The sequence below is a fragment of the Schistocerca americana genome, chromosome 4 (genome assembly GCF_021461395.2).
Source record: "Schistocerca americana isolate TAMUIC-IGC-003095 chromosome 4, iqSchAmer2.1, whole genome shotgun sequence".
In the NCBI taxonomy this organism is placed as follows: domain Eukaryota; kingdom Metazoa; phylum Arthropoda; class Insecta; order Orthoptera; family Acrididae; genus Schistocerca; species Schistocerca americana.
This window is the reverse complement of record NC_060122.1, coordinates 174,300,349-174,322,677: the sequence shown is the minus strand read 5'-3', so window position 1 is coordinate 174,322,677 and position 22,329 is coordinate 174,300,349.

Below are 22,329 nucleotides of genomic sequence, written 5' to 3'. Positions count from 1 at the left end.
CTGTAGCATACAGCACTAAGCAACAACGTTTCACCTTTTTAACGATGCTAGGCCTGGTGGCCTAGCGGTTTGCGACACGTTAGCTCTGCGTGTTCGGTCAGAGTGCTGAGTGTCCTCTGTATTACAAAAACTGAGTAAAATATTCAAAGCTCAACTTGAGCATATGTCATGTGACGTCCGCCCAGACCAAATGCTGAGAACAATTACGATCAAAATGTAGGGAAAAAATGGTAAAGCGCTTGATTGGAAACCAAGATTTCGCGGGCTGGAATCCTGGTCGGATCCTGCACGTTACACTCTGTGTTTTAACATAGCTTCACCGCTCAACATTGTGAGCGGTCGCCAGAAGACACGTGGTTCGGATACCACGTTAAAGTGTAGGTCCCCTTTCCTCGATTGGATAACCTGGGTAGCTTAGGGACACACAAGTCGCCGAAGTGGCATCCAATTCTGGATTGCACTAGGCTAGTGAGCCACACGAAATTTATTATTATTATTATTATCATTATTATTATTATTACCTTTTAACAGCTCGAACTGCTATACGGGGCCGGCCGGAGTGGCCGAGCGGTTCTAGGCGCTACAATCTGGAACCGCGCGACCGCTACGGTCGCAGGTTCGAATCCTGCCTCGGGCATGGATGTGTGTGATGTCCTTAGGTTAGTCAGGTTTAAGTAGTTCCAAGCTCTAGGGGACTAATGACCTCAGAAGTTAAGTCCCACTGTGCTGAGAGCCATTTTGAGCCATTTTTGCTGTAGGGGTGTGACGTCCGCCACTTAGCTACAAACATTTGCCTCGAAGATGAGACAGGAACGAAGAGAGAGACAGAGAGAGAGACGGAATGGCCCTTAAAAATAAGAGCAGAGCTGGAAAAAGTTAATAACTTGTTACATATGCAGCCATACCACTCGACTTGTTTCAACGACTATGTACCATTCTTCATCTTCTGTTTGTACCTTCGTCCCTCATCGGTGAAGGTTCAGCGTTACTATGTTTACGGATTTGGCGTAAGGGGTGGTCAGATGGTTTTCCTGTCGCCATTGCATTACCACCTGGAACAAAATATGAGTATGCCAGCTGTGTGTAGTTTTATTCAAGTGATAGTGAGCGAAAGTTTTTTGAGTATACGCGAATCGTGTAACTTGGGAACCAGCGCGGTTTTCATATAGTGGGCGGTGGGTAACCGCCTAAAAACCACATCCGGGTTGGTAGCCACACTATCCCCGTCGTTAATCTGCCAGGCGTATTCGGTCCGGAGCCAACGCGTCTCCCTGTCCCAGAAGCGGAGTTCTAACACGTACGGCTATCTATGTTAAGATTAACATTCTGATTAAGCCGGGCATTCCACTAACAGGAGCCTAGCATTATGGTGGCCATCAACAATGATGCGGGTATTTGCCGGCTATGAACTTTAATTTGGAATAAAAGAAACACACTGAAATAAAATGATATGGATGAAACTATAGAATATGCTGTGCACCAGTGGAAACCTTTAAGATTTTCTGAACTTGCAGCTTAACATTACGTCGTGAAAGTAGAAAATTTAAGTCATACAATGACTTGAACTTCCAGGTTTACGCGAGCAGTTGCTTTTACAAATCAACCTAGCTGGTTGGAGTTACCTAACTGACCTGACTCACACTTTTACTTTGTACTAATTAACCCTGACGGCATATTCAGGAAGTGTAATGATAAAGGAGGCAGCTCACATTGATAATAAGTAAACGACATCGGCCGAATACCAATACTTCGCTGTCAAGACAAAATTCGGTAACAGTCTAATGATGAATAGCTGTACTCGAAAGTAGTCATGTTCGAAAGCTACATCAAAGCTTTTGACCCATTTCCCAGTAAGTAGACGTTTAGTCGCAAGTACAGCCGGGGTTTCTAGAGATTAGTGAAAATACCTTCGCATCTGCTCCGTTAATTATAGTTGAACTGAGTATTAATGAGACATGAAAATTTGTATTGGACGGGGACATGAATCTCGGTATCCTGGTTATAGCGAGTGTTCGCTTTAACCGTATCGGCTACCCATTCACGCCTCCTGGACCAACACAGACTTCCACATTTTACAAAGATTATTTCAGTCAATACTCAAATAAATCGTATAATAACTACCTTACTTTCGAACAATTATTCACTGTCAACAGTCCAATTCGCCGATATTTATCGGCTGCTGATAATAACTAGTCACATGAAACCGGTGAAGGCGGTGAGCAATTTATGTGAGCACTACCTGAAATTAACGTTATATGTGAGAGTAAATGTATTCGCGGCTGCTGTCTGCCATTAAGATGGCAAATATGGACAGTATTGGTGTTCTAAGAATATTATTAGAAGAGCTTCGTTACTGTTTCTTGTGATGAAGATTGTGACAGCATGGTCGGCCGTAGTGGCCGTGCGGTTCTAGGCGCTGCAGTCTGGAGCCGAGCGACCGCTACGGTCGCAGGTTCGAATCCTGCCTCGGGCATGGATGTGTGTGATGTCCTTAGTTTGGTTAACTTTAACTAGTTCTAAGTTCCAGGGTACTGATGCCCACAGATGTTAAGTCCCATAGTGCTCAAAGCCATTTGAACCATTTTTTTTTCTACAGGTTTACCCACTACAATTCCCCCATATCATGGAAGTTATTCTTTGATATTTTACCACATCCTCTATCGCTCTGTCGCTGGTTAATGTCAATGTTTTCCACATGTTCTTCTCTTCTCCTATTCGCTGCGAACACTTTGTTACACAGTGAAGATGTCACTCGAGAAACAACCACATGCAAATGGCATGTTACCGATATTATAATACTTTTATTTCAATTCCAATTCATTATCAAAGTGAAAATACTACCTAATAATATTCTAAATTAAAGAACCTGCATTGTTTTTCTGTCTGTGCGTTATGGCTAATCTATTATTGGGATTTTTATACGTTTTTCATTAATAGACACCTTGATTCATTTGTGTATATACTCGTAATTTATTGCTTGTAGCAACGATAGTGTAATATACACTCCTGGAAATGGAAAAAAGAACACATTGACACCGGTGTGTCAGACCCACCATACTTGCTCCGGACACTGCGAGAGGGCTGTACAAGCAATGATCACACGCACGGCACAGCGGACACACCAGGAACCGCGGTGTTGGCCGTCGAATGGCGCTAGCTGCGCAGCATTTGTGCACCGCCGCCGTCAGTGTCAGCCAGTTTGCCGTGGCATACGGAGCTCCATCGCAGTCTTTAACACTGGTAGCATGGCGCGACATCGTGGACGTGAACCGTATGTGCAGTTGACGGACTTTGAGCGAGGGCGTATAGTGGGCATGCGGGAGGCCGGGTGGACGTACTGCCGAATTGCTCAACACGTGGGGCGTGAGGTCTCCACAGTACATCGATGTTGTCGCCAGTGGTCGGCGGAAGGTGCACGTGCCCGTCGACCTGGGACCGGACCGCAGCGACGCACGGATGCACGCCAAGACTGTAGGATCCTACGCAGTGCCGTAGGGGACCGCACCGCCACTTCCCAGCAAATTAGGGACACTGTTGCTCCTGGGGTATCGGCGAGGACCATTCGCAACCGTCTCCATGAAGCTGGGCTACGGTCCCGCACACCGTTAGGCCGTCTTCCGCTCACGCCCCAACATCGTGCAGCCCGCCTCCAGTGGTGTCGCGACAGGCGTGAATGGAGGGACGAATGAAGACGTGTCGTCTTCAGCGATGAGAGTCGCTTCTGCCTTGGTGCCAATGATGGTCGTATGCGTGTTTGGCGCCGTGCAGGTGAGCGCCACAATCAGGACTGCATACGACCGAGGCACACAGGGCCAACACCCGGCATCATGGTGTGGGGAGCGATCTCCTACACTGGCCGTACACCACTGGTGATCCTCGAGGGGACACTGAATAGTGCACGGTACATCCAAACCGTCATCGAACCCATCGTTCTACCATTCCTAGACCGGTAAGGGAACTTGCTGTTCCAACAGGACAATGCACGTCCGCATGTATCCCGTGCCACCCAACGTGCTCTAGAAGGTGTAAGTCAACTACCCTGGCCAGCAAGATCTCCGGATCTATCCCCCATTGAGCATGTTTGGGACTGGATGAAGCGTCGTCTCACGCGGTCTGCACGTCCAGCACGAACGCTGGTCCAACTGAGGCGCCAGGTGGAAATGGCATGGCAAGCCGTTCCACAGGACTACATCCAGCATCTCTACGATCGTCTCCATGGGAGAATAGCAGCCTGCATTGCTGCGAAAGGTGGATATACACTGTACTAGTGCCGACATTGTGCGTGCTCTGTTGCCTGTGTCTATGTGCCTGTGGTTTTCTCAGTGTAATCATGTGATGTATCTGACCACAGGAATGTGTCAATAAAGTTTCCCCTTCCTGGGACAATGAATTCACGGTGTTCTTATTTCAATTTCCAGGAGTGTATATACGTTTACTTGTTCTAGATGTAATTGGCTTCTGAAGTGACATCTCGTGGAAGTGATGGGAACAACTAGGTGGTCAGGTAGAGAGAGATGGCGATGTCTGGCGGGAAAAGCAGAAAGCAGCTGCCACCGCAACTCTGGAGAGCAGTGAAGCTTGATCAGAATTTGTATGTGTTAGAAATTAAAGTCCTCCCCTCGCGATTTTCTGTGTGTAAGTGAAGCTTAATGTAGGAAATAATGCACGGGTTTTCATACGGGTTTTGCTGACACACTGAGCCACGAGGAAGATTTGTGTATAGAGGGTGTTACAAAAAGGTACGGCCAAACTTTCAGGAAACATTCCTCACACACAAATAAAGAAAAGATTTTATGTGGACATGTGTCCGGAAACGCTTAGTTTCCATGTTAGAGCTCATTTTAGTTTCGTCAGTATGTACTGTACTTCCTCGATTCACCGCCAGTTGGCCCAATTGAAGGAAGGTAATGTTGTAAATGTGCGATCACGTCATCAACACGGATTTTCTTTGAACGTTTGGGCAGGCATTGTTGGTGATGTTTTCATTGGGCGCCATGTTCTTCCACCTACTCTCAGTGAAGCACGTAATCATGATTTCATACGGGATACTCTACCTGTGCTGCTAGAACATGTGCCTTTACAAGTACGACACAACATGTGGTTCATGCTCGATGGAGCTCCTGCTCATTTCAGTCGAAGTGTACGTACGCTTCTCAACAACAGATTCGGTGACCGATGGATTGGTAGAGGCGGACCAATTCCATGGCCTCCACGCTCTCCTGACCTCAACCCCCTTCACTTTCATTTATGGGGGCATTTGAAAGCTCTTGTCTACGCAACCCCGGTACCAAATGTAGAGACTCATCGTGCTCGTATTGTGGACGGCTGTGATACGATACGCCATTCTCCAGGGCTGCATCAGCGCATCAGGGATTCCATGCGACGGAGGGTGGATGCATGTATCCTCGCTAACGGAGGACATTTTGAACATTTCCTGTAACAAAGTGTTTGAAGTCACGCTGGTACGTTCTGTTGCTGTGTGTTTCCATTCCATGATTAAAGTGATTTGAAGAGAAGTAATAAAATGAGCTCTAACACGGAAAGTAAGCGTTTCCGGACACATGTCCACATAACATATTTTCTTTCTTTGTGTGTGTGGAATGTTTCCTTAAAGTTTGGCCGTAACTTTTTGTAACAGCCTGTATAACTTCATATTACAAATAAGTTGTCCACCCATGCTACCCATGTGAAATGGTGGCAGCTCTCTAGGTTTCTTTTTAAAAAAAATAGCACCTTTGTAACTGTAGGTGGTGTGAAAATGAACATTTCTACATTTTAATAAATATGGAATTAAAAAAAAAAATAAAAACCAGTTGTAAAAACTAGATTCAAACCAGCAACTTGAGGGCTACAGGACTTTCACACTACGTACTCAGCTACGTCATGTTAAAAAGAAAAACTGTTTTGCAGTTGACAGAGTTCGGAACTTCTTAGTACTGCTTTCGGATACTGATTAGTAGGCAGTGAGCTTCAAGTGGTGTAAGTATGATGGCAATCGAAGACTGTCACCTTTTAACGTCCCCCTTATAAGAGTAAATGAATCCTCTGAAACAGGGGTAAGCATAAGCGTTGACTTAGAAGCGGCTGTGGAGGGGTGGGGGGTGGGGGTGGGAGGTGGAGGGGCTACTTGTGGATCAAAATACGACGCACTGCAGGCTGTGCATGACGTGACCCTGTGGTTCTTTTGTGAAGGAGCTTTTTCTCTCTCTGGTTGTCGGCTTCCGTCGCTGTGACCGTATTCAGGGCACGATCGACGCCGCCTCCGATGCCGATGCCGCCCCCGACGCCGCCCCCGAGGCCGACGACGTCCTGTGCATCACACCCCCGCGCCGCGCCGGGCTATTCCGCTTGTTAGGCGCCCGGCTCGCTGCGAGCAGGCTGCTTACTTTCGGCACAAGGACCTTTATTGGATTTTGGACGCAAGGACGTTGCCATAGATACAGCACCCTTTTTTAAACCAATAATGTTCCATTATGTAGCAATCAAGCGGGATCCGCCGCCCCATGTTGATTGCGAGTTACTGGGGCGGCGCCAGACGTGCGGATCAGCCCAGCACGGCGCGGCCCGACGCCGGGGTCGTTCCCAAGCCCGACACTGGCGGCGCCACCTCCGCGCATTGCTGACGTGTCCCGTACAGCTGTGAGTACGTCGGAATCTCGCAGGAGCTCTATTATCTCTTAAAGGAAAAATACCACGGGTCAATTTTCGCATCAGGCATTGATAATAGTCTGAAATATGGCATTAATGCGGAGCCACGATTACTGTTACCTCTACATGGTTACTTTGCAAATTGTAGATAAGTGGCCGGCCGGTGTGGCCGAGCGATTCTAAGCGCTACAGCCTGGAACCGCGGGACCGCTACGGTCGCAGGTTCGAATCCTGCCTCGGGCATGGATGTGTGTGATGTCCTTAGGCTAGTTAGGTTTAAGTAGTTCTAAGTTCTAGGGGACTGGTGACCTCAGATGTTAAGTCCCATAGTGCTCAGAGCCATTTTTGAACAGATAAGTGTTTGGGCAGAGGGTTCATAGAATCATTCTCAGACTCTTTCACAATAACTGTCCCTCAATAGTTCAGCTCTCAGGTAGCATGTGGGGCTGTTAAACGCTTAAATCTGTTATGCGTCTTAAAACACGAGGAAACAAATTTACACTTATCACTACTAAAGCCAATCTTAAATCAATTAAAAATATTGTGTACATTTTAAAGTTCACTCCTTGAGTGAATTTAATACATTAACACTATGTATTGGTTTACAGAGTTAAGAACTGCAACTACAGTTAAACTTCACTGATCGATTGAGAATCATTACAGCTTTTCTTGTATTTACACCTGCTTAACTGCAACCCGGAGTGGCCGTGCGGTTCTAGGCGCTACAGTCTGGAATCGAGCGACCGCTACGGTCGCAGGTTCGAATCCTGCTTCGGGCATGGATGTGTGTGATGTTCTTAGGTTAGTTAGGTTTAAGTAGTTCTAAGTTCAAGGCGACTGATGACCTCAGAAGTCCCATAGTGCTCAGAGCCATTTTCTGCTTAACTACTCCGCAGTTCACACTTAAGTGTCTAGCAGAGATTCATCGAACAACTTTAACACTATTTCTCTATCGTTCCACTCTCGAAAAGCACGCGCGAAAAACGAACACTTAAATTATTCCGTGTGATGTCTGATTTCTATTATTTCATTACGGTTCCCATTTCTCCGTACGCAGCCGGCCGCGGTGGGCGAGCGGTTCTAGGCGCCTCAGTCCGGAACCGCGTGACTACTACGGTCGCAGGTTCGAATCCTGCCTCTGGCATGGATGTGTGTGATGTCCTTAGGTTAGTTAGGTTTAAGTAGTTCTAAGTTCTAGGGGACTGATGACGTCAGATGTTAAGTCCCATAGCGGTCAAGAACCATTTTTCCGTACGCAGATTGGAGTCAACAAACATGTTTTGGACTTCTGAGGGGAAAATTAGTGACAGACGTAACGAATTGCCAGTTTTCCTTAACGTCTGCCCCCTTGAGTCGCTATCATATCCGGGGCACACCCTCCCCTAGTTCGCGATATGAACAGTACTGTGTGGTAAGGATCCAATAGTGCGCAGCTATTTTGGAAAAGAGGACACGCTGGCAGACTCTTAAGTAGATTTGTTCCACCTTCTGAGCGCTCTGGTAATGAAACGCAGTCTTTGGTTCCACTTCCCACAACACTTATGTGTGATTTTTCTAATTTAAGTTGCTTCTAATAAATTTAATGGAAATTTTTTGCTACTCCTGCGTAGGTTTCAAACGCTTCACAGTTTAGGGTCACTTTTCGAATCAGCCACATATCTCGTTTAAATGATGTTATAATCCTTCCTGGTTGTCTCATCACTTTACATGACGGTAAACGAAATTGTCCCTGCAATCAATTTAACAGGGCCGCTCAGATTGTCCAGTAAATTATTATATAGGTTAAGACCAACACAGTGCCTATAATACTTCCTTTTGGAACCCTAGATGTCACTAGTTGTTTCCCCCTCCCAAAACTGATACGAAATGCGACCTTCTGACGGAAAATCGATGAACCCACTCGCACAGCTGAGACGTATTCGCAAAGTAAGGACCGTTTCCTTATAAGGTCATAGGACGATAAGACAGTCACCAAAAGGTAACATCACGCTGATACCGTATACATTGCTTCCAGCTTTGACACTGCACTCCATTCGGTGCGGAAATGAATCAACAACCTTCTTCAGCAATATAATATCTAGATGAAGTGACTCGTTTGTGATTAGTTCGTACAGAGCTACCTTAGTGCAGAGAAATTTCACCCCCTATTCCAAGTAGTCCCACACATTCTCAATGTTCGTCAGAACCGGGATCGTATGGGTGCAATCGTCTGAACAACGTTGTGACAAGATAATGCTGGAATAATAATCCGGGTTCATGTTTATGGTGACGTGACAATTGTGCTCAACCCCAAAAACTTTCAGAACCAGCTACAGCCCTATTATAACTTACTCTCTCTTTAGTATGCTTTGTATGCAGTTTCTGCATCAGTTGAAAACAGACAAAATCGTACTGCACTACAAACCTCCAACCAACTGCTGTCCACTTTCTTCGTCGTTTGCCCCCCTGAAATCATGCAGCCTTATGTGCTGTTGAGGACAATGACCTTTTATGAAGTATCCGATTCGAAATGTGCGTTACGGGTTGCTTCATTCATTATGTTTTCTCGGCGACTGTCTGAACTGTTCTGCATTCACTGACAGCAGCAAGTCCTGTCGGGTTTGAAACCTTTTGTCATTGAAAAAGAGTGAGATTCATCTCCCACAACCATCGGCTAGGATATTTTTACGACCACTGTTCATACACCGTGCGCCATGGCTGCAAGGGATACGCCGAGCCTTGTAAAAACCTCCCACGCTGATAAACCACAAATCGGCCAACTTCATTCACAGTATGGCCATGGAGTACGCTATCACAGCAGACAGGGGAATTAATGATCTACATGTCGTTTGCCACAATATGTACACGGGAACGCACAGTGATGCTGCGTGTGATTTATACATGAAAGTCTAATGCCTCCAGTGGTGATCACACATCGTATTCGGAACCGTTTCTCGCCATTTGAGATGTCCAGGGGACCACCATAAATCGTCCTGACTTAATAGTAATTATTGCCTTTCAATAAAAGTGTCAGAAGTATTCGTTTAATAATTTCCTTCAGTTACCTTCTGTGTCGTATTGTACGGCACTACAGTATAGCAGCCGATTCTATGCATGGTCCAAGTTTCGTCGAGCGATGTAACTTCGCACTAACACATCGCGCGTAAGTTACTTTCCTGCTTAGGGTTTTCACACCAGCGTAGAAATAGGCTCACACCAGTGAGCAAGAACAAATGAAAGGTCAAGTCGGTACAAATGAAGCAGCGATCGAGACAAATTCTCAACCGCTCGCACATTGATTCTACGCGACCATTAGAAAATATCGATCAGTGAGACATTAATGTTTCAAGAGGACATTGTGCTGATAGATGGGTAAATTTAAGGACGCGACAGTGTCGGAAAAAAGGAGTAATCGTGTCTGGCAATACCCATGACAATATGATGTGTGATGTTGCAAGATTTGTTGGTGTTTCGTGGCGAACAGGTCATCGTGTTGAGAAGCAGAAGTGTAACACATCTGGCCACGAAACACGACGTCAGAATTGTGGCCGGAAAAAGATCCCGACTAAGGAGGGTATGGAGGCGCACTTTACAGCTTGTAAGTCAAAATCGCTTCCAAACTCGACAGAAACTGTTGCACGCTGTGAATGAAGGTCCATTGGCATCAGTTAGCGAGACAACTTTGGGATGGGAACTGCTTGTAATGAATATCTGCAAATATGTCACGTCGCAAGAAGCCATTGCTCACACAGGGACATAAACCTGCACGTCTTCCGTCGAATAGAAATCATCGAACGTGGACACCAGCTGACTGGTGGAACGTAATGCGCTCTTAGGAATCACGTCTTTGTATTCAAATGACGTACGTTGCCGTGTGCACGGAATGCCAAAGGAAGCATTTCATTCGGAATGTATGGAAGGTCTTTGATATTTTTGGGTTTTTTTCTTATCATAAATTTAACCCGCTCAGTGAGGTGACTAATACCATGAACGTGCACGTTTATTGAATCATTCTGAATGATCAGGTATTACCTTTCAGTTAACGTCTGCATGATGAGTTAGTCGTTGATAGCCCTGTTTTTCAAGACGACAGCAGCAGAGTTAATCGGGCTGGAAGAATATGGGACGTGTTTTAGGAACGCTTCCCGACCCTATGACATCTCGATTGACCTGAAAAATCATTTCACTTGAACCCCATAGAAAATCTGGGGAGACGTTGGAAACAGCTGGTAAAACGCCGTCATCAGTACTCGCGCAATTTGGTGGACTTGCGCGATCAAATCCTCAGCGAGTAGGTTAACCTGGATGCGACGTACCGGGTGGTTATACGAGTAACTAAAGTGCACATATTCATAGAGGTCCAGTATGGGCTGAAATTATCGTATGGCAGCGAAACATGACAGGTATTCTAATATGTTAACGCGGGACCGATTGTCGCTGGGAAAAGTTTGTTCCAGTTTTGGCCACCAGTTGCAAATCTGGCGCTCTGAATGAAAGATGGACGCACAAAAATGTTTCCACATGTAATGAATTAAGAATTGGACGTAGGCAGAAAATGTCAAACAAGCGAGAAGTGTATGATGTTGATTTTATTATTAACCGCCGTTTACACAATTCGTGCAATGTGGCGCTGGAGACGTAGATGACATCTACATCCATAAAAGGACGTGATCAATAGTTTCTCGCAGCGGCTCCGATGTAATATGAACAACGTGTTCTTGTACACTGCCCTTGAGATAAAGTAGAGACCGAACGTGTCCCTGGCAAACGCGTCGTTTTAGATGGCCCCGGAGCCAACAATCACATTGATTCAGGTAAGATGATCTTACTGGCCATCCATCTGGAAAATATCTGGAGATAACATGTTCGTGGAAGGCTGCATTAAGCAGATTTTTCGCGGAAAGAGTGACATGAGTTGTTGCCCCATCGTGCATCAAAACAGTGTTCTTCACACAGCTGCGCTCTTCCAAAGCAGAAGCCAAATGCTGTACAATGAAGGCTCGATAACGTCCTAACGTCACGGTACATCTCACAGGACCTCTAGGTGTATTATCGTCGCAGGTTCGAATCCTGCCTCGGGCATGGATGTGTGTGATGTCCTTAGGTTAATTAGGTTTAATTAGTTCTAAGTTCTAGGGGACTGGTGACCTCAGATGTTAAGTCCCATAGTGCTCAGAGCCATCACGTTTCCGACTCTGATAAAGGTCGGATTGTAGCCTATCGCAATTGCGATTTATCGTATCGCGACATTGCGGCTCGCGTTGGTCGAGACCCAATGACTGTTAGCAGAATATGGAGTCGGTGGGTTCAGGAGGGTAATACGGAACGCCGTGCTGGATCCCAACGGCCTCGTATCACTAGCAGTCGAGATGACAGGCATCTTATCCGCATGGCTGTAACGGATCGTGCAGCCATGTCTCGATCCCTGAGTCAACAGATGGGGACGTTTGCAAGACAACAACCATCTGCACGAAAAGTTCGACGACGTTTGCCGCAGCATGGACTATCAACTCGGAGACCATGGCTGCGGTTACCCTTGATGCTGCATCACTGACAGGAGCGCCTGCGATGGTGTACTCAACGACGAACCTGGGTGCACGAATGGCAAAACGTCATTTTTTCGGATGAATCCAGGTTCTGTTTACAGCATCATCATGATCGCATCCGTGTTTGGCGACATCGCGGTGAACGCACATGGGAAGCGTGTATTTGTCATCGCCATACTGGCGTATAACCCGGCGTGATGGTATGGAGTGCCATTGGTTACACGTCTCGGTCACCTCTTGTTCGCATTGACAGCACTTTGAACAGTGGACATTACGGTTCAGATGTGTTACGACAGGTGGCTCTACCATTCAAGCCAGCCGCGGTGGCCGTGCGGTTCTAGGTACTTCACTCTGGAACCGCGTGACTGCTACGGTCGCAGGTTCGAAACCTGCCTCGGGCGTGGATGTGTGTGATGTCGTTATGTTAGTTAGGTTTAAGTAGTTCTAAGTTCTAGGGGACTGATGACCTCAGATGTTGAGTCCCATAGTACTGAGAGCCATTCCACCATTCATTCAATCCCCACGAAACCCTACATTTCAGCAGGATAATGCACGACCGCATGTTACAGGTCCTGTACGGGCCTTTCTAGATGCAGAAAATGTTCGACTGCTGCCCTGGCCAGCACATTCTCCAGATCTCTCACCAATTGAAAACGTCTGGTCAATGGTGGCCTAGCAACTGGCTCGTCACAATACGCCAGTCACTACTCTTGATGAACTATGGTATCGTGTTGAAGCTGCATGGTTGCTGTACCTGTACACGCCATCCAAGCTCTGTTTGACTCAATGCCCAGGCGTATCAAGGCTGATATTACGGCCAGAGATGGTACTGATTTCTCAGGATCTGTGCACCCAAATTGCGTGAAAATGTAATCACATGTCAGTTCAAGTATAATACATTTGTCCAATGAATACCCGTTTATCATCTGCATTTCTTCTTGGTGCAGCAATTTTAATGGCCAGTAGTGTAATTATGCTTGCAATGATTTCTCTAGAGGTGACTAACAAGCGCAGAGTGCACTGCCGGTCGAAGATACCAGCAGGTCAGTAAGGTAGTCGCAGCACGGAGCGATGCCTCAGGCCGCAGCGACGCGCCGCTCTAGCCCTCGCATCTTGGGCACACACAGCTGACGACCCCCAGAGCACAGTCGGCCACGAGAGGAGACGGGCGCGCCGTGTCGCAGCGAGGCGGACGGCTGCGTCATTGTATTAGCATCATCCCTAACCGGCCCTGCCGCCGCCGCCGCCGCTTCCACAGCCGCTGCCAACCCCTACCCCTCTATCGGACCCGCTAATGGCATTGCCGGAGGGGAAGCCGAGTATAACTCTTTTAAAAATAAATCGATTACATCGGAACTTCGTCAAAGGCCTCTGCTGGCAGTGCCTGCAGTTAACACTGTCCCCGCGCCCGCGCGCCTAACAGGATTTCGCAGCGCCACCTACGAGGGTCCTTCGCGATGCGGACAGCCGCCAAAATATTGCCGAATTATTTTCCGCCGCTGCCGCTGCCTCGCACCAGCACGCCCTGCTAGAGTCCGCCTGTTTTCTTTGGTCAGTTTCAGTCCTTTGTTCCGGCGGACGGAAGCGCGAGTGCTATTCGTCCCGCCTTTCAAACGGAATTCTGCAGGCCGCCGTGTGCAGCCGTCTGAGCGAGTCCGTTCTCTGATAACACAGGAACACGCTCGCCTCTCATAATTTGAACCGCGGTCGCTTGCTGAAATCATTTCATCACATTACCCGTGCTGCATTTCACTAAACGTGCGAACAAAGGAAAGCTTTACACTTTTCTAGTAAAGTCTATTCTTCTCTACAGGCTTTGTCCCGTTTTCTACAACTGCACTTAATGAAGAACTTCCATACCCGATCTGACTACTGGAAATATCCTGTCCGCAGCTCGTGGTCGTAAGGTAGCGTTCTCGCTTCCCACGCCTGGGTTCCCGGGTTCGATTCCCGGCGGGGTCAGGGATTTTCTCTGCCTCGTGATGACTGGGTGTTGTGTGATGTCCTTAGGTTAGTTAGGTTTAAGTAGTTCTAAGTTCTAGGGGACTGATGATAATAGCTGTTAAGTCCCACAGTCCTCAGAGCCATTTGAACCATTTTTTTTTTTTTAAATATCCTGTGACAGGTTGTCACCACATCGTCATTTAAATGGATCGGTTTCATCTACATCTACATATGTACTCCGCAAGCCACCCAACGGTGTATGGCGGAGGGCACTTTATGTGCCACTGCCATTACCTTCCTTTCCTGTTCCAGTCGCGTATGGTTCGCGGGAAGAACGACTGCCGGAAAGCCTCCGTGCGCGCTCGAATCTCTCTAATTTTACATTCGTGATCTCCTCGGGCAGTATTAGTAGGGGGAAGCAATATATTCGATACCTCATCCTGAAATGCACACTCTCGAAACCTGGAGAGCAAGCTACACCGCGATGCAGAGCGCCTCTCTTGCAGAGTCTGTCACTTGAGTTTGCTAAACATCTCCGTAAAGATATCACGCTTACCAAATAACACTGTGACGAAACGCGCCGCTCTTCTCTATCTCCTCCGTCAACCCGACCTGGTACGGATCTCACACTGATGAGCAATACTCAAGTATAGGTCGAACGAGTGTTTTGTAAGCCACCTCCTTTGTTGATGGACTACATTTTCTAAGGACTCTCCCAATGAATCCCAACCTGGCACCCGCCAAACCAACAATTAATTTGATATGATCTTTCCCCTTCAAATCGTTCCGTACCCATACTCCCAGATATTTCCCAAATGTAACTGCTACCAGTGCGTGTTCCGCTATCATATAATCATACAACAAGGATCCTTCTTTCTATGTCTTCGCAATACATTACATTTGTCTGTGTTAAGGGTCAGTTGCCACTCCCTGTACCAAGTGCCTATTCGCTGCAGATCGTCCTGCTTTTCGCTGCAATTTTCTAATGCTGCAACTTCTCTGTATACTACAGCATCATCCGAGAATAGCCACATGGAACTTCCGACACTATCTAAAACGCCTTTCCTCATTTTATTTAGGACAAGCGTACTATTGTGATTTTTAGGTTCTCCAGGGATTGTTAAGTATCACTAATGTTCTCAGGCCGCTCTCCGGCATTTGGTGTTGACGCAGGAAGGTAATAATAACTTCATTAGACCGTGACCACGAAACCACCTCTGCGACACGACACTAATGTTTTCATACACACTCCCCCTCTCTTGCTCTGCCTGTTTCGCTTTCTATCCAGAGAGGATGGCCCATTAAAAGTAGCCGGAAGAATTTCACCCAGTAACCCCACATTTTCAGAACGAGCGCGGGAAAAGCTCCCTTTTATAACTGAATGTGACACTGGGCTTCGACAGTATCCTGCTAATCAGGCACAGCAGGAGGTCCTGAAGAAGATCCCAGGAGAGGAGTCGAAACGTCGATCCTGTAGAAGAAACCGAAGAGGAGCACGACGCTCCTTAACAACTTTGCATGTGTAACCTTCAGTCACGAAAACGAGTCTGCAGACGTATATAATTGAGAAGGGGCAGTTTAGCAGGGAAGCGTCGTTCTTTATCGTTCCGGAAACTACAAATTTACAGTCCGCTTGGTGATCATGGAAAAAGTATAGATTTTAACAGGTGACAGCTTAATTTCTACGAGAACTGTGGACTCTCCATTGAATCTCGAAGGAGTCGGTGACTGGTATAACCCAGCCTTGCTAGTCATTCGGGATTCTGATATGACTAAACAAAAACCTCTTGTGTCGGCGACTATCTTTGATTTCATTGTAGCACTTTAAAAGCACGCTTTCGATTTGGGATTGCCTGTGATAAAGCGTGTTACCCTTCCTCAGACACTAGCGAAGAATACAAGTGCTCTAATCAAACACACTGAAAAAAGAATACATAAAGAAGTTTCGAAAATATGTACCTTAAAAGGATGTACAGAATTAGAAATGCACTGAGAGTCCCATCAGAAGAAGATTAGTATTATAGTCTAAAACCTATTAGAAGAACATACAAGGTCCACTTACATAACATTACACAGGGTTCTAGAGGCGCTGGTACCGACACTGTGATCATTGGTACCTCAATATGTACCCACTTGAGGGTGTTATCTCTGTATCTAACGGGGTTTCCACAGACATGTCACATAATCCTCTTCCTGGTGTTTTCTGCACAGTCGTAACTGCACAGCTACGTCGACTACGCATGACAATACAGACTATCCGTGTTGTGTTCACGCATCCAAGCTTCAATACCTGACTTGCTGCCAAGGGTAAAACAAACATCAGTGACTTGCGTACTTTGAGGTAACAACCAACCTAAAAACATACTGCACGTAATAGTCACAATTATTAGCCTAAAAATGAAGTAAATACTGATATAATGTTGTTCAGTTCATTGCAATCAGTCAAAAAAACAAATGGCTCTGAGCACTATGGGACATAACATCTATGGTCATCAGTCCCATAGAACTTAGAACTACTTAAACCTAACTAACCTAAGGACATCACACACATCCATGCCCGAGGCAGGATACGAACCTGCGACCGTAGCGGTCACGCTGTTCCAGACTGAAGCGCCTAGAACCGCTCGACCACACCGGCCGACGATCCTTACTATCTCGGACGCAATCAGCATAGGTTTTATAAAGAAAAAGTCTTAAACACATACCTTTTGCAAAATTCTGTATTGTCCCTTGATGATACTGATGTCTGTCAGTCACTTTCAGCATTAATCTCGTCCTTATGTGAACAGAGAACAAATATTTAGCGTCTATACTCAAAATGGCTGACACACAATAACAGTTCCTTTGGAAATATCTCCATAAGTTACTCTCGCATTAAAGTCTATAGCCCAAAAAGCTAAAAAAATTATTTTCTTTCATAGTTCGTCCCTATATAATCGAGAATAAGTGTTTGGTTTTGCATAAATCGCCAAGCGCTCGCAGACATCTTACTACACAGCTGTTGCTTTCCCTAATAGCTGTAGGCGTATAATCAGCTTGTGCTTTAAACAGAGTTTGGAATTCATGCTGTAGATGATTTTTTTTTCTCTCTCCCATGTCTATGCAGCCACGGTCAAGTTGATGGTACCATTTATCTCCGGTTGAACGGTGCACACAGCTCTGTCCATTGTCCATATAGCACCAGAATTTTGCGCCGGCCGCGGTGGTCGTGCGGTTCTAGCGCTGCAGTCCGGAACCGCGGGACTGCTACGGTCGCAGGTTCGAGTCCTGCCTCGGGCTTGGATGTGTGTGGTGTCCTTAGGTTAGTTAGGTTTAAGTAGTTCTAAGTTCTAGGGGACTGATGACCTAGGATGTTGAGTCCCATAGTGCTCAGAGCCATTTTTGAACCAGAATTTTGCAGTTAAGCAACCATAACTGGTCCTATCAAGCTCATGTAGGGCGGCGTGTCAATAGAATACATAGACAAATAACACGTCGATATGCTTCTCGTGCCGCTGCTGCTTGTGCGTACCCTCAAAGACGCTATCGCGATAAGAATCTTTTCCGTTACCTGGAGCAAAGAAATCAGGAAATCGGTAATCTTCACCTCCACAGGAAATGTACTGAGGTCTTCCAAGGACTACACGTACTCCACAAACAGAGGACATGAGTCTTGAAACCTTTTATATGTCAACTCGACGAAGTAGCTCAGGTAGAGCACGTTAATTCCTTATATTTGAAAGACTAGTTATTGAATTGTCTCATTGTCCATATAGCACCAGAATTTTACAGCGAATCTGTGTTAGCGTTTTAAAGTCAAGTAAAGGGTAAAGAATAGCACACGTTCTAGATGTTCTTTCTTCTCTCCCACGTCTGTGCAGCCATGGTCTAGTTGATGATACCATTCCTCTCCAGCCGCACGGTGCACGCAACGCTGCCTATTGTCCATACACTGCCACAATTTTACGGAGAATCTGTGCGCAATTGAGATACTTCTTCCACGCACTCCAATAGTAGAGTATGTTCTGGTTTCCGCACCATTTAAATCACTCGTTGCGATGCACTTGTTATGCGGAACAGCAAAACTGAGTCTATAAGAACCTGTAACATGTACTTCCTTCCAAAGGTATGCCACCATCGTCCCGCCATAGTGCGGGATGACGTGCGTACCTTACCCTGTGAAGTCAGAACGTACTGGGTGATCAAAAAGTCACCATAAATTTGAAAACTGAATAAATCACGGAATAATGTAGATAGAGAGGTACAAATTGACACACATGCTTGGAATGGCATGGGGTTTTATTAGAACTAAAAAAAAAATACCAAATTTCAAAAAATGTCCGACAGATGGGGCTTCAACTGATCAGAATAGCAATAATTAGCATAACAAAGTAAGACCAAGCAAAGATGATGTTCCTTACAGGAAATGCTCAATATGTCCACCATCATTCCTCAACAACAGCTATAGTCGAGGAATAATGTTATGAGCAACACTGTAAAGCATGTCCGTAGTTATGGTGAGGCATTGGCGTCGGATGTTGTCTTTCAGCATCCCTAGGGATGTCGGTTGATCACGATACACTTGCGACTTCAGGCAACCCCAAAGCCAATAATCGCACGGACTGAGGTCTGGGGATCTGGGAGGCCAAGCATGACGAAAGTGGCGGCTGAACACACGATCATCACCAAACGACGCGCACAAGAGATCTTTCACGCGTCTAGCAATATGGGGTGGAGCGCCATCCTGCATAAACATCGTACGTTCCAGCAGGTGTTTAGCAGCCAGGCTGCTCTCCCCCGTCACGGTAGCAGTTACAAAACCAGAATCACGCATTGCCTCGAAGAAAAAAAGCCTGATAACGGTAGATGAGGTAAATCCAACCCATACCGTGACTTCCTCGTCGTGCAATGAAGTTTCCACGACAGTTCTAGGATTTTCGGTAGCCCAAATTCTGCAGCTGGGGGCGTTGACAGACCCTCGGAGCGTGAAATCAGCTTCGTCGGTCCACAACACGTTACTCAACCAATCGTCATCTTACGGCACCTTTGAAACGCCCACACCGCAAATGCCCTCCGCTTCACTAAATCGCTATGTGACAGTTCATGATGCCGATGGATTTTGTACGGATAGCATCGGAGGGTACGCCTAAGTGCCAACGAAACAGTAGTGTATTAAATGCGGGTGCGACGTGCCACTGCACGAGCGCTGACTTCCCCGTGCATAGATGAACCCGCTACAGTCTCCATTTCTTCCTGAACTGTCTCAGCAGCATTACGCCTTGTGCTCGGTCGGCCACTACGGGGTCTATCGTCTAAACAACCCGTGTCTTCGAACTTCGAAATCATTCTTGCCACAGCTGCATTTGTCAACGGACCTTTACTCGTTCGAATCCCCTTCCTATGGCGATAGGATCGTAACGCTGAACTAGCACATTCCCCATTCTGATAATACAGCTTCACTGAAAGCGCCTTTTCAGGTAACGTCAACATGCTCCGACTGCTGGCGCATCTGATTCTCTCTCTCATTACAGCTCCTTTCATACACGATTGTCATGCGCAGTCACTGACGTTTTGCTGTCAAACGCCATCTGTCGGACATTTTGTGAACTTTTTTTTGTTCTAGTAAAACCCCCATGTCATTCCAAGCATGTGTGTCAATTTTTACCTCTCTATCTACATTATTCCGTGTTTTATTAAGTTTTCAAATTTATACTGACTTTTTGATCACCCGGTACTTCTAATAACCCCTCACCTGAGAATGGAAACTGGCACTACATTCTTCTAACATCAGTCCGTAAGAGGTACCATTTCTAATGTCTGAGACTCGAAGGGACACGGCAGAACGACCTTGTTCTATAAACAGCAGCTCGGCTCGCGAGCTACTCCCTGCCGGGGTTAGCGCAGCGACCATTTCAGAAAGCTGGGTCCGCCTCTCTGGCACAGAGCGGGGGCGTCCATGTTTTGCGCTGGCTGGCGGCGCTGCCAGACGTCAGCAGGGGCTGCGAGCTGGGGGCTGGGAGGCGGCGGCGGCGGGGGCGGAGGCGCGCCACACATACGGTATTCAAATAGCGTTTCAGCCAGCGCCACGCCTGCCAACCTTTGCGCCGGGCGTCGGCGTCGGCGTCGGCGGCGCGGGCTTGGAGGTGTGCCCCACCGGATTTGGCGACTGCACGGGACCTGGTATTGATTCCCGCCCAGTGCACGGGCCGCCGGGCCGGCAATTTGGCAACAATCGCCGCTTCCGTTCCGGGGGATCCCCTTCTCGGTGGTTCTCCCTGCCAGCCCCAGCTTCCCTGCCCCAGTCCTTCCCCTCTCCCCCCCCCCCCCCCCCCCCCCGGGCACGACCGTCTCTTCACCTACCGGTCTTCTCGCATCCGAATCCTCTCTTTTCCTTTGAGTTACACCCGTCGCGCCGCCCACGTAACGTCCGCGTCCTGCCAACCCATGTTTGTCGTCGTTCGCGTTTATGTGGATGTCCGCAGATGCGAGCCACAGTGGGTCATCAGGTATAGGGGTCTCGTAAAGCGTATACTGGCCGTGTACGGGCATCTTGAGCCAGTAGAGAACTGAAGGCAGAGCCTCCTAGTCGCTTCCTCCCATCGCAGTTGGCAACACCCTCCTCCCCTCCCCCATTCCCCCACACCTCTCCAACTCCCCCTCCCCCCCTCTACTCGCTCTACACCCTATCCACCGTCAGACCCCTGCGGTGACCGGAAGTAATTCTGAGGAGATGAAAAGTGAGTTAGAGCGAGCGGACAGCGCTCATAAAAAAGGGACTGAGGAAGGATTGGGGGGTGTGGGTGAGTTGGAGAAGGAGAGACAGAGAGAGAGGGACAGAGAGAGGCGAGAAAGTGACGCGATGCGGCCACGCGAGGGTGTGCCACATATTGGGCCGCCGGCGAACTCTCTAGAGACTTGTGTTTGTTCTACGACGCTCACAAAACAGGGAGGGGGAGACGGAAGAGTTTTTCTGCGGAGGTTTCCGCTGGTCAGGCGAGGCCTTCACGGTGAACGCCTGCAAGTTATCCTGGCCTCATCCCAGCGCAAAGATACCATTATGAGCAGCTCGTGAACCTCCAAATTAGCTTCTGACCGTCCTACCAAACAAGCGCCTTTTTTTCTTGAAGTAAGTACTTTTCTTTCGTGTAGCGGGATGTGTCGAATTTAATTTACTGGCTTTCGCTACGTGCCCATGTAGCCATATCAACACTGGAAGTATAATTCTACAGTTTGTTTTGACGATGCGTAGTCTACACGAGTTTAAGTGGTACCCTGGTAAGAAGATGTGTTGATCGACAAACGTACAACCGGCATCCGGGTTGTATCACACGTACAGAGGTTGTGCTCCTACCTGTTCTTGTTGTACTGGATTCTTATTAGCGATACCATTGCATGTTGTTCTTTCCACGTTACTGTTTGAACTGTGAAACGCCGTAAGCATAATATAGTATTCGTTTGCTGTCACTTGATATTGCTAAGAGGATGAAACTAATTAGGCGCTAAGCAATTAATTGTTCGCTTCAAACAAAAACTGTCTTTATTACTTATATGTCACATAAATTCACAGCATCTTACACATGTTTGCGTCAAAGACCAGATTTGTCGATTGAATGGAAATAAAGTTCTTCTGAAGAAAGGACAAATAAGTTCTTTTTCGTTCACGGCGACCGGTTTCAAAAATGGTTCAAATGGCTCTGAGCACTATGGGACTTAACATCTGTGGTCATCAGTCCCCTAGAACTTAGAACTACTTAAACCTAACCAACCTAAGGACATCACCCACACCCATGCCCGAGGCAGGATTCGAACCTGCGACCGTAGCGGTCACGCGGTTCCAGACTGAAGCGCCTAGAACCGCACGGCCACACCGGCCGGCCGACCGGTTTCGACAAAAGCTTGCTGTCATCTACTGATCTTCAAAAATTTAAGGTGCAAACGTATGGACCACAGAGAAGGATCACATTCCACTCATAATACAGCGTAAGCTTATTGGTTTCCCCGTACGAAGAAGATGAAAGTATAAAATACACATATCGCCAGTGTATTCGCTGAAGTGACATAGATTACCACGTTGCTGTTGTCAGATTACGACGTGATATATTACACCTACATCAGTTCAGTGAATGCATTGGTACTATGTGTAATTACATTTTCATCTTCTTATCATTGATAAACCAATGCGCTTACGCTGTGTTATGTGCGGAATATGTTCCCTCTAAGTGATTCATACGTA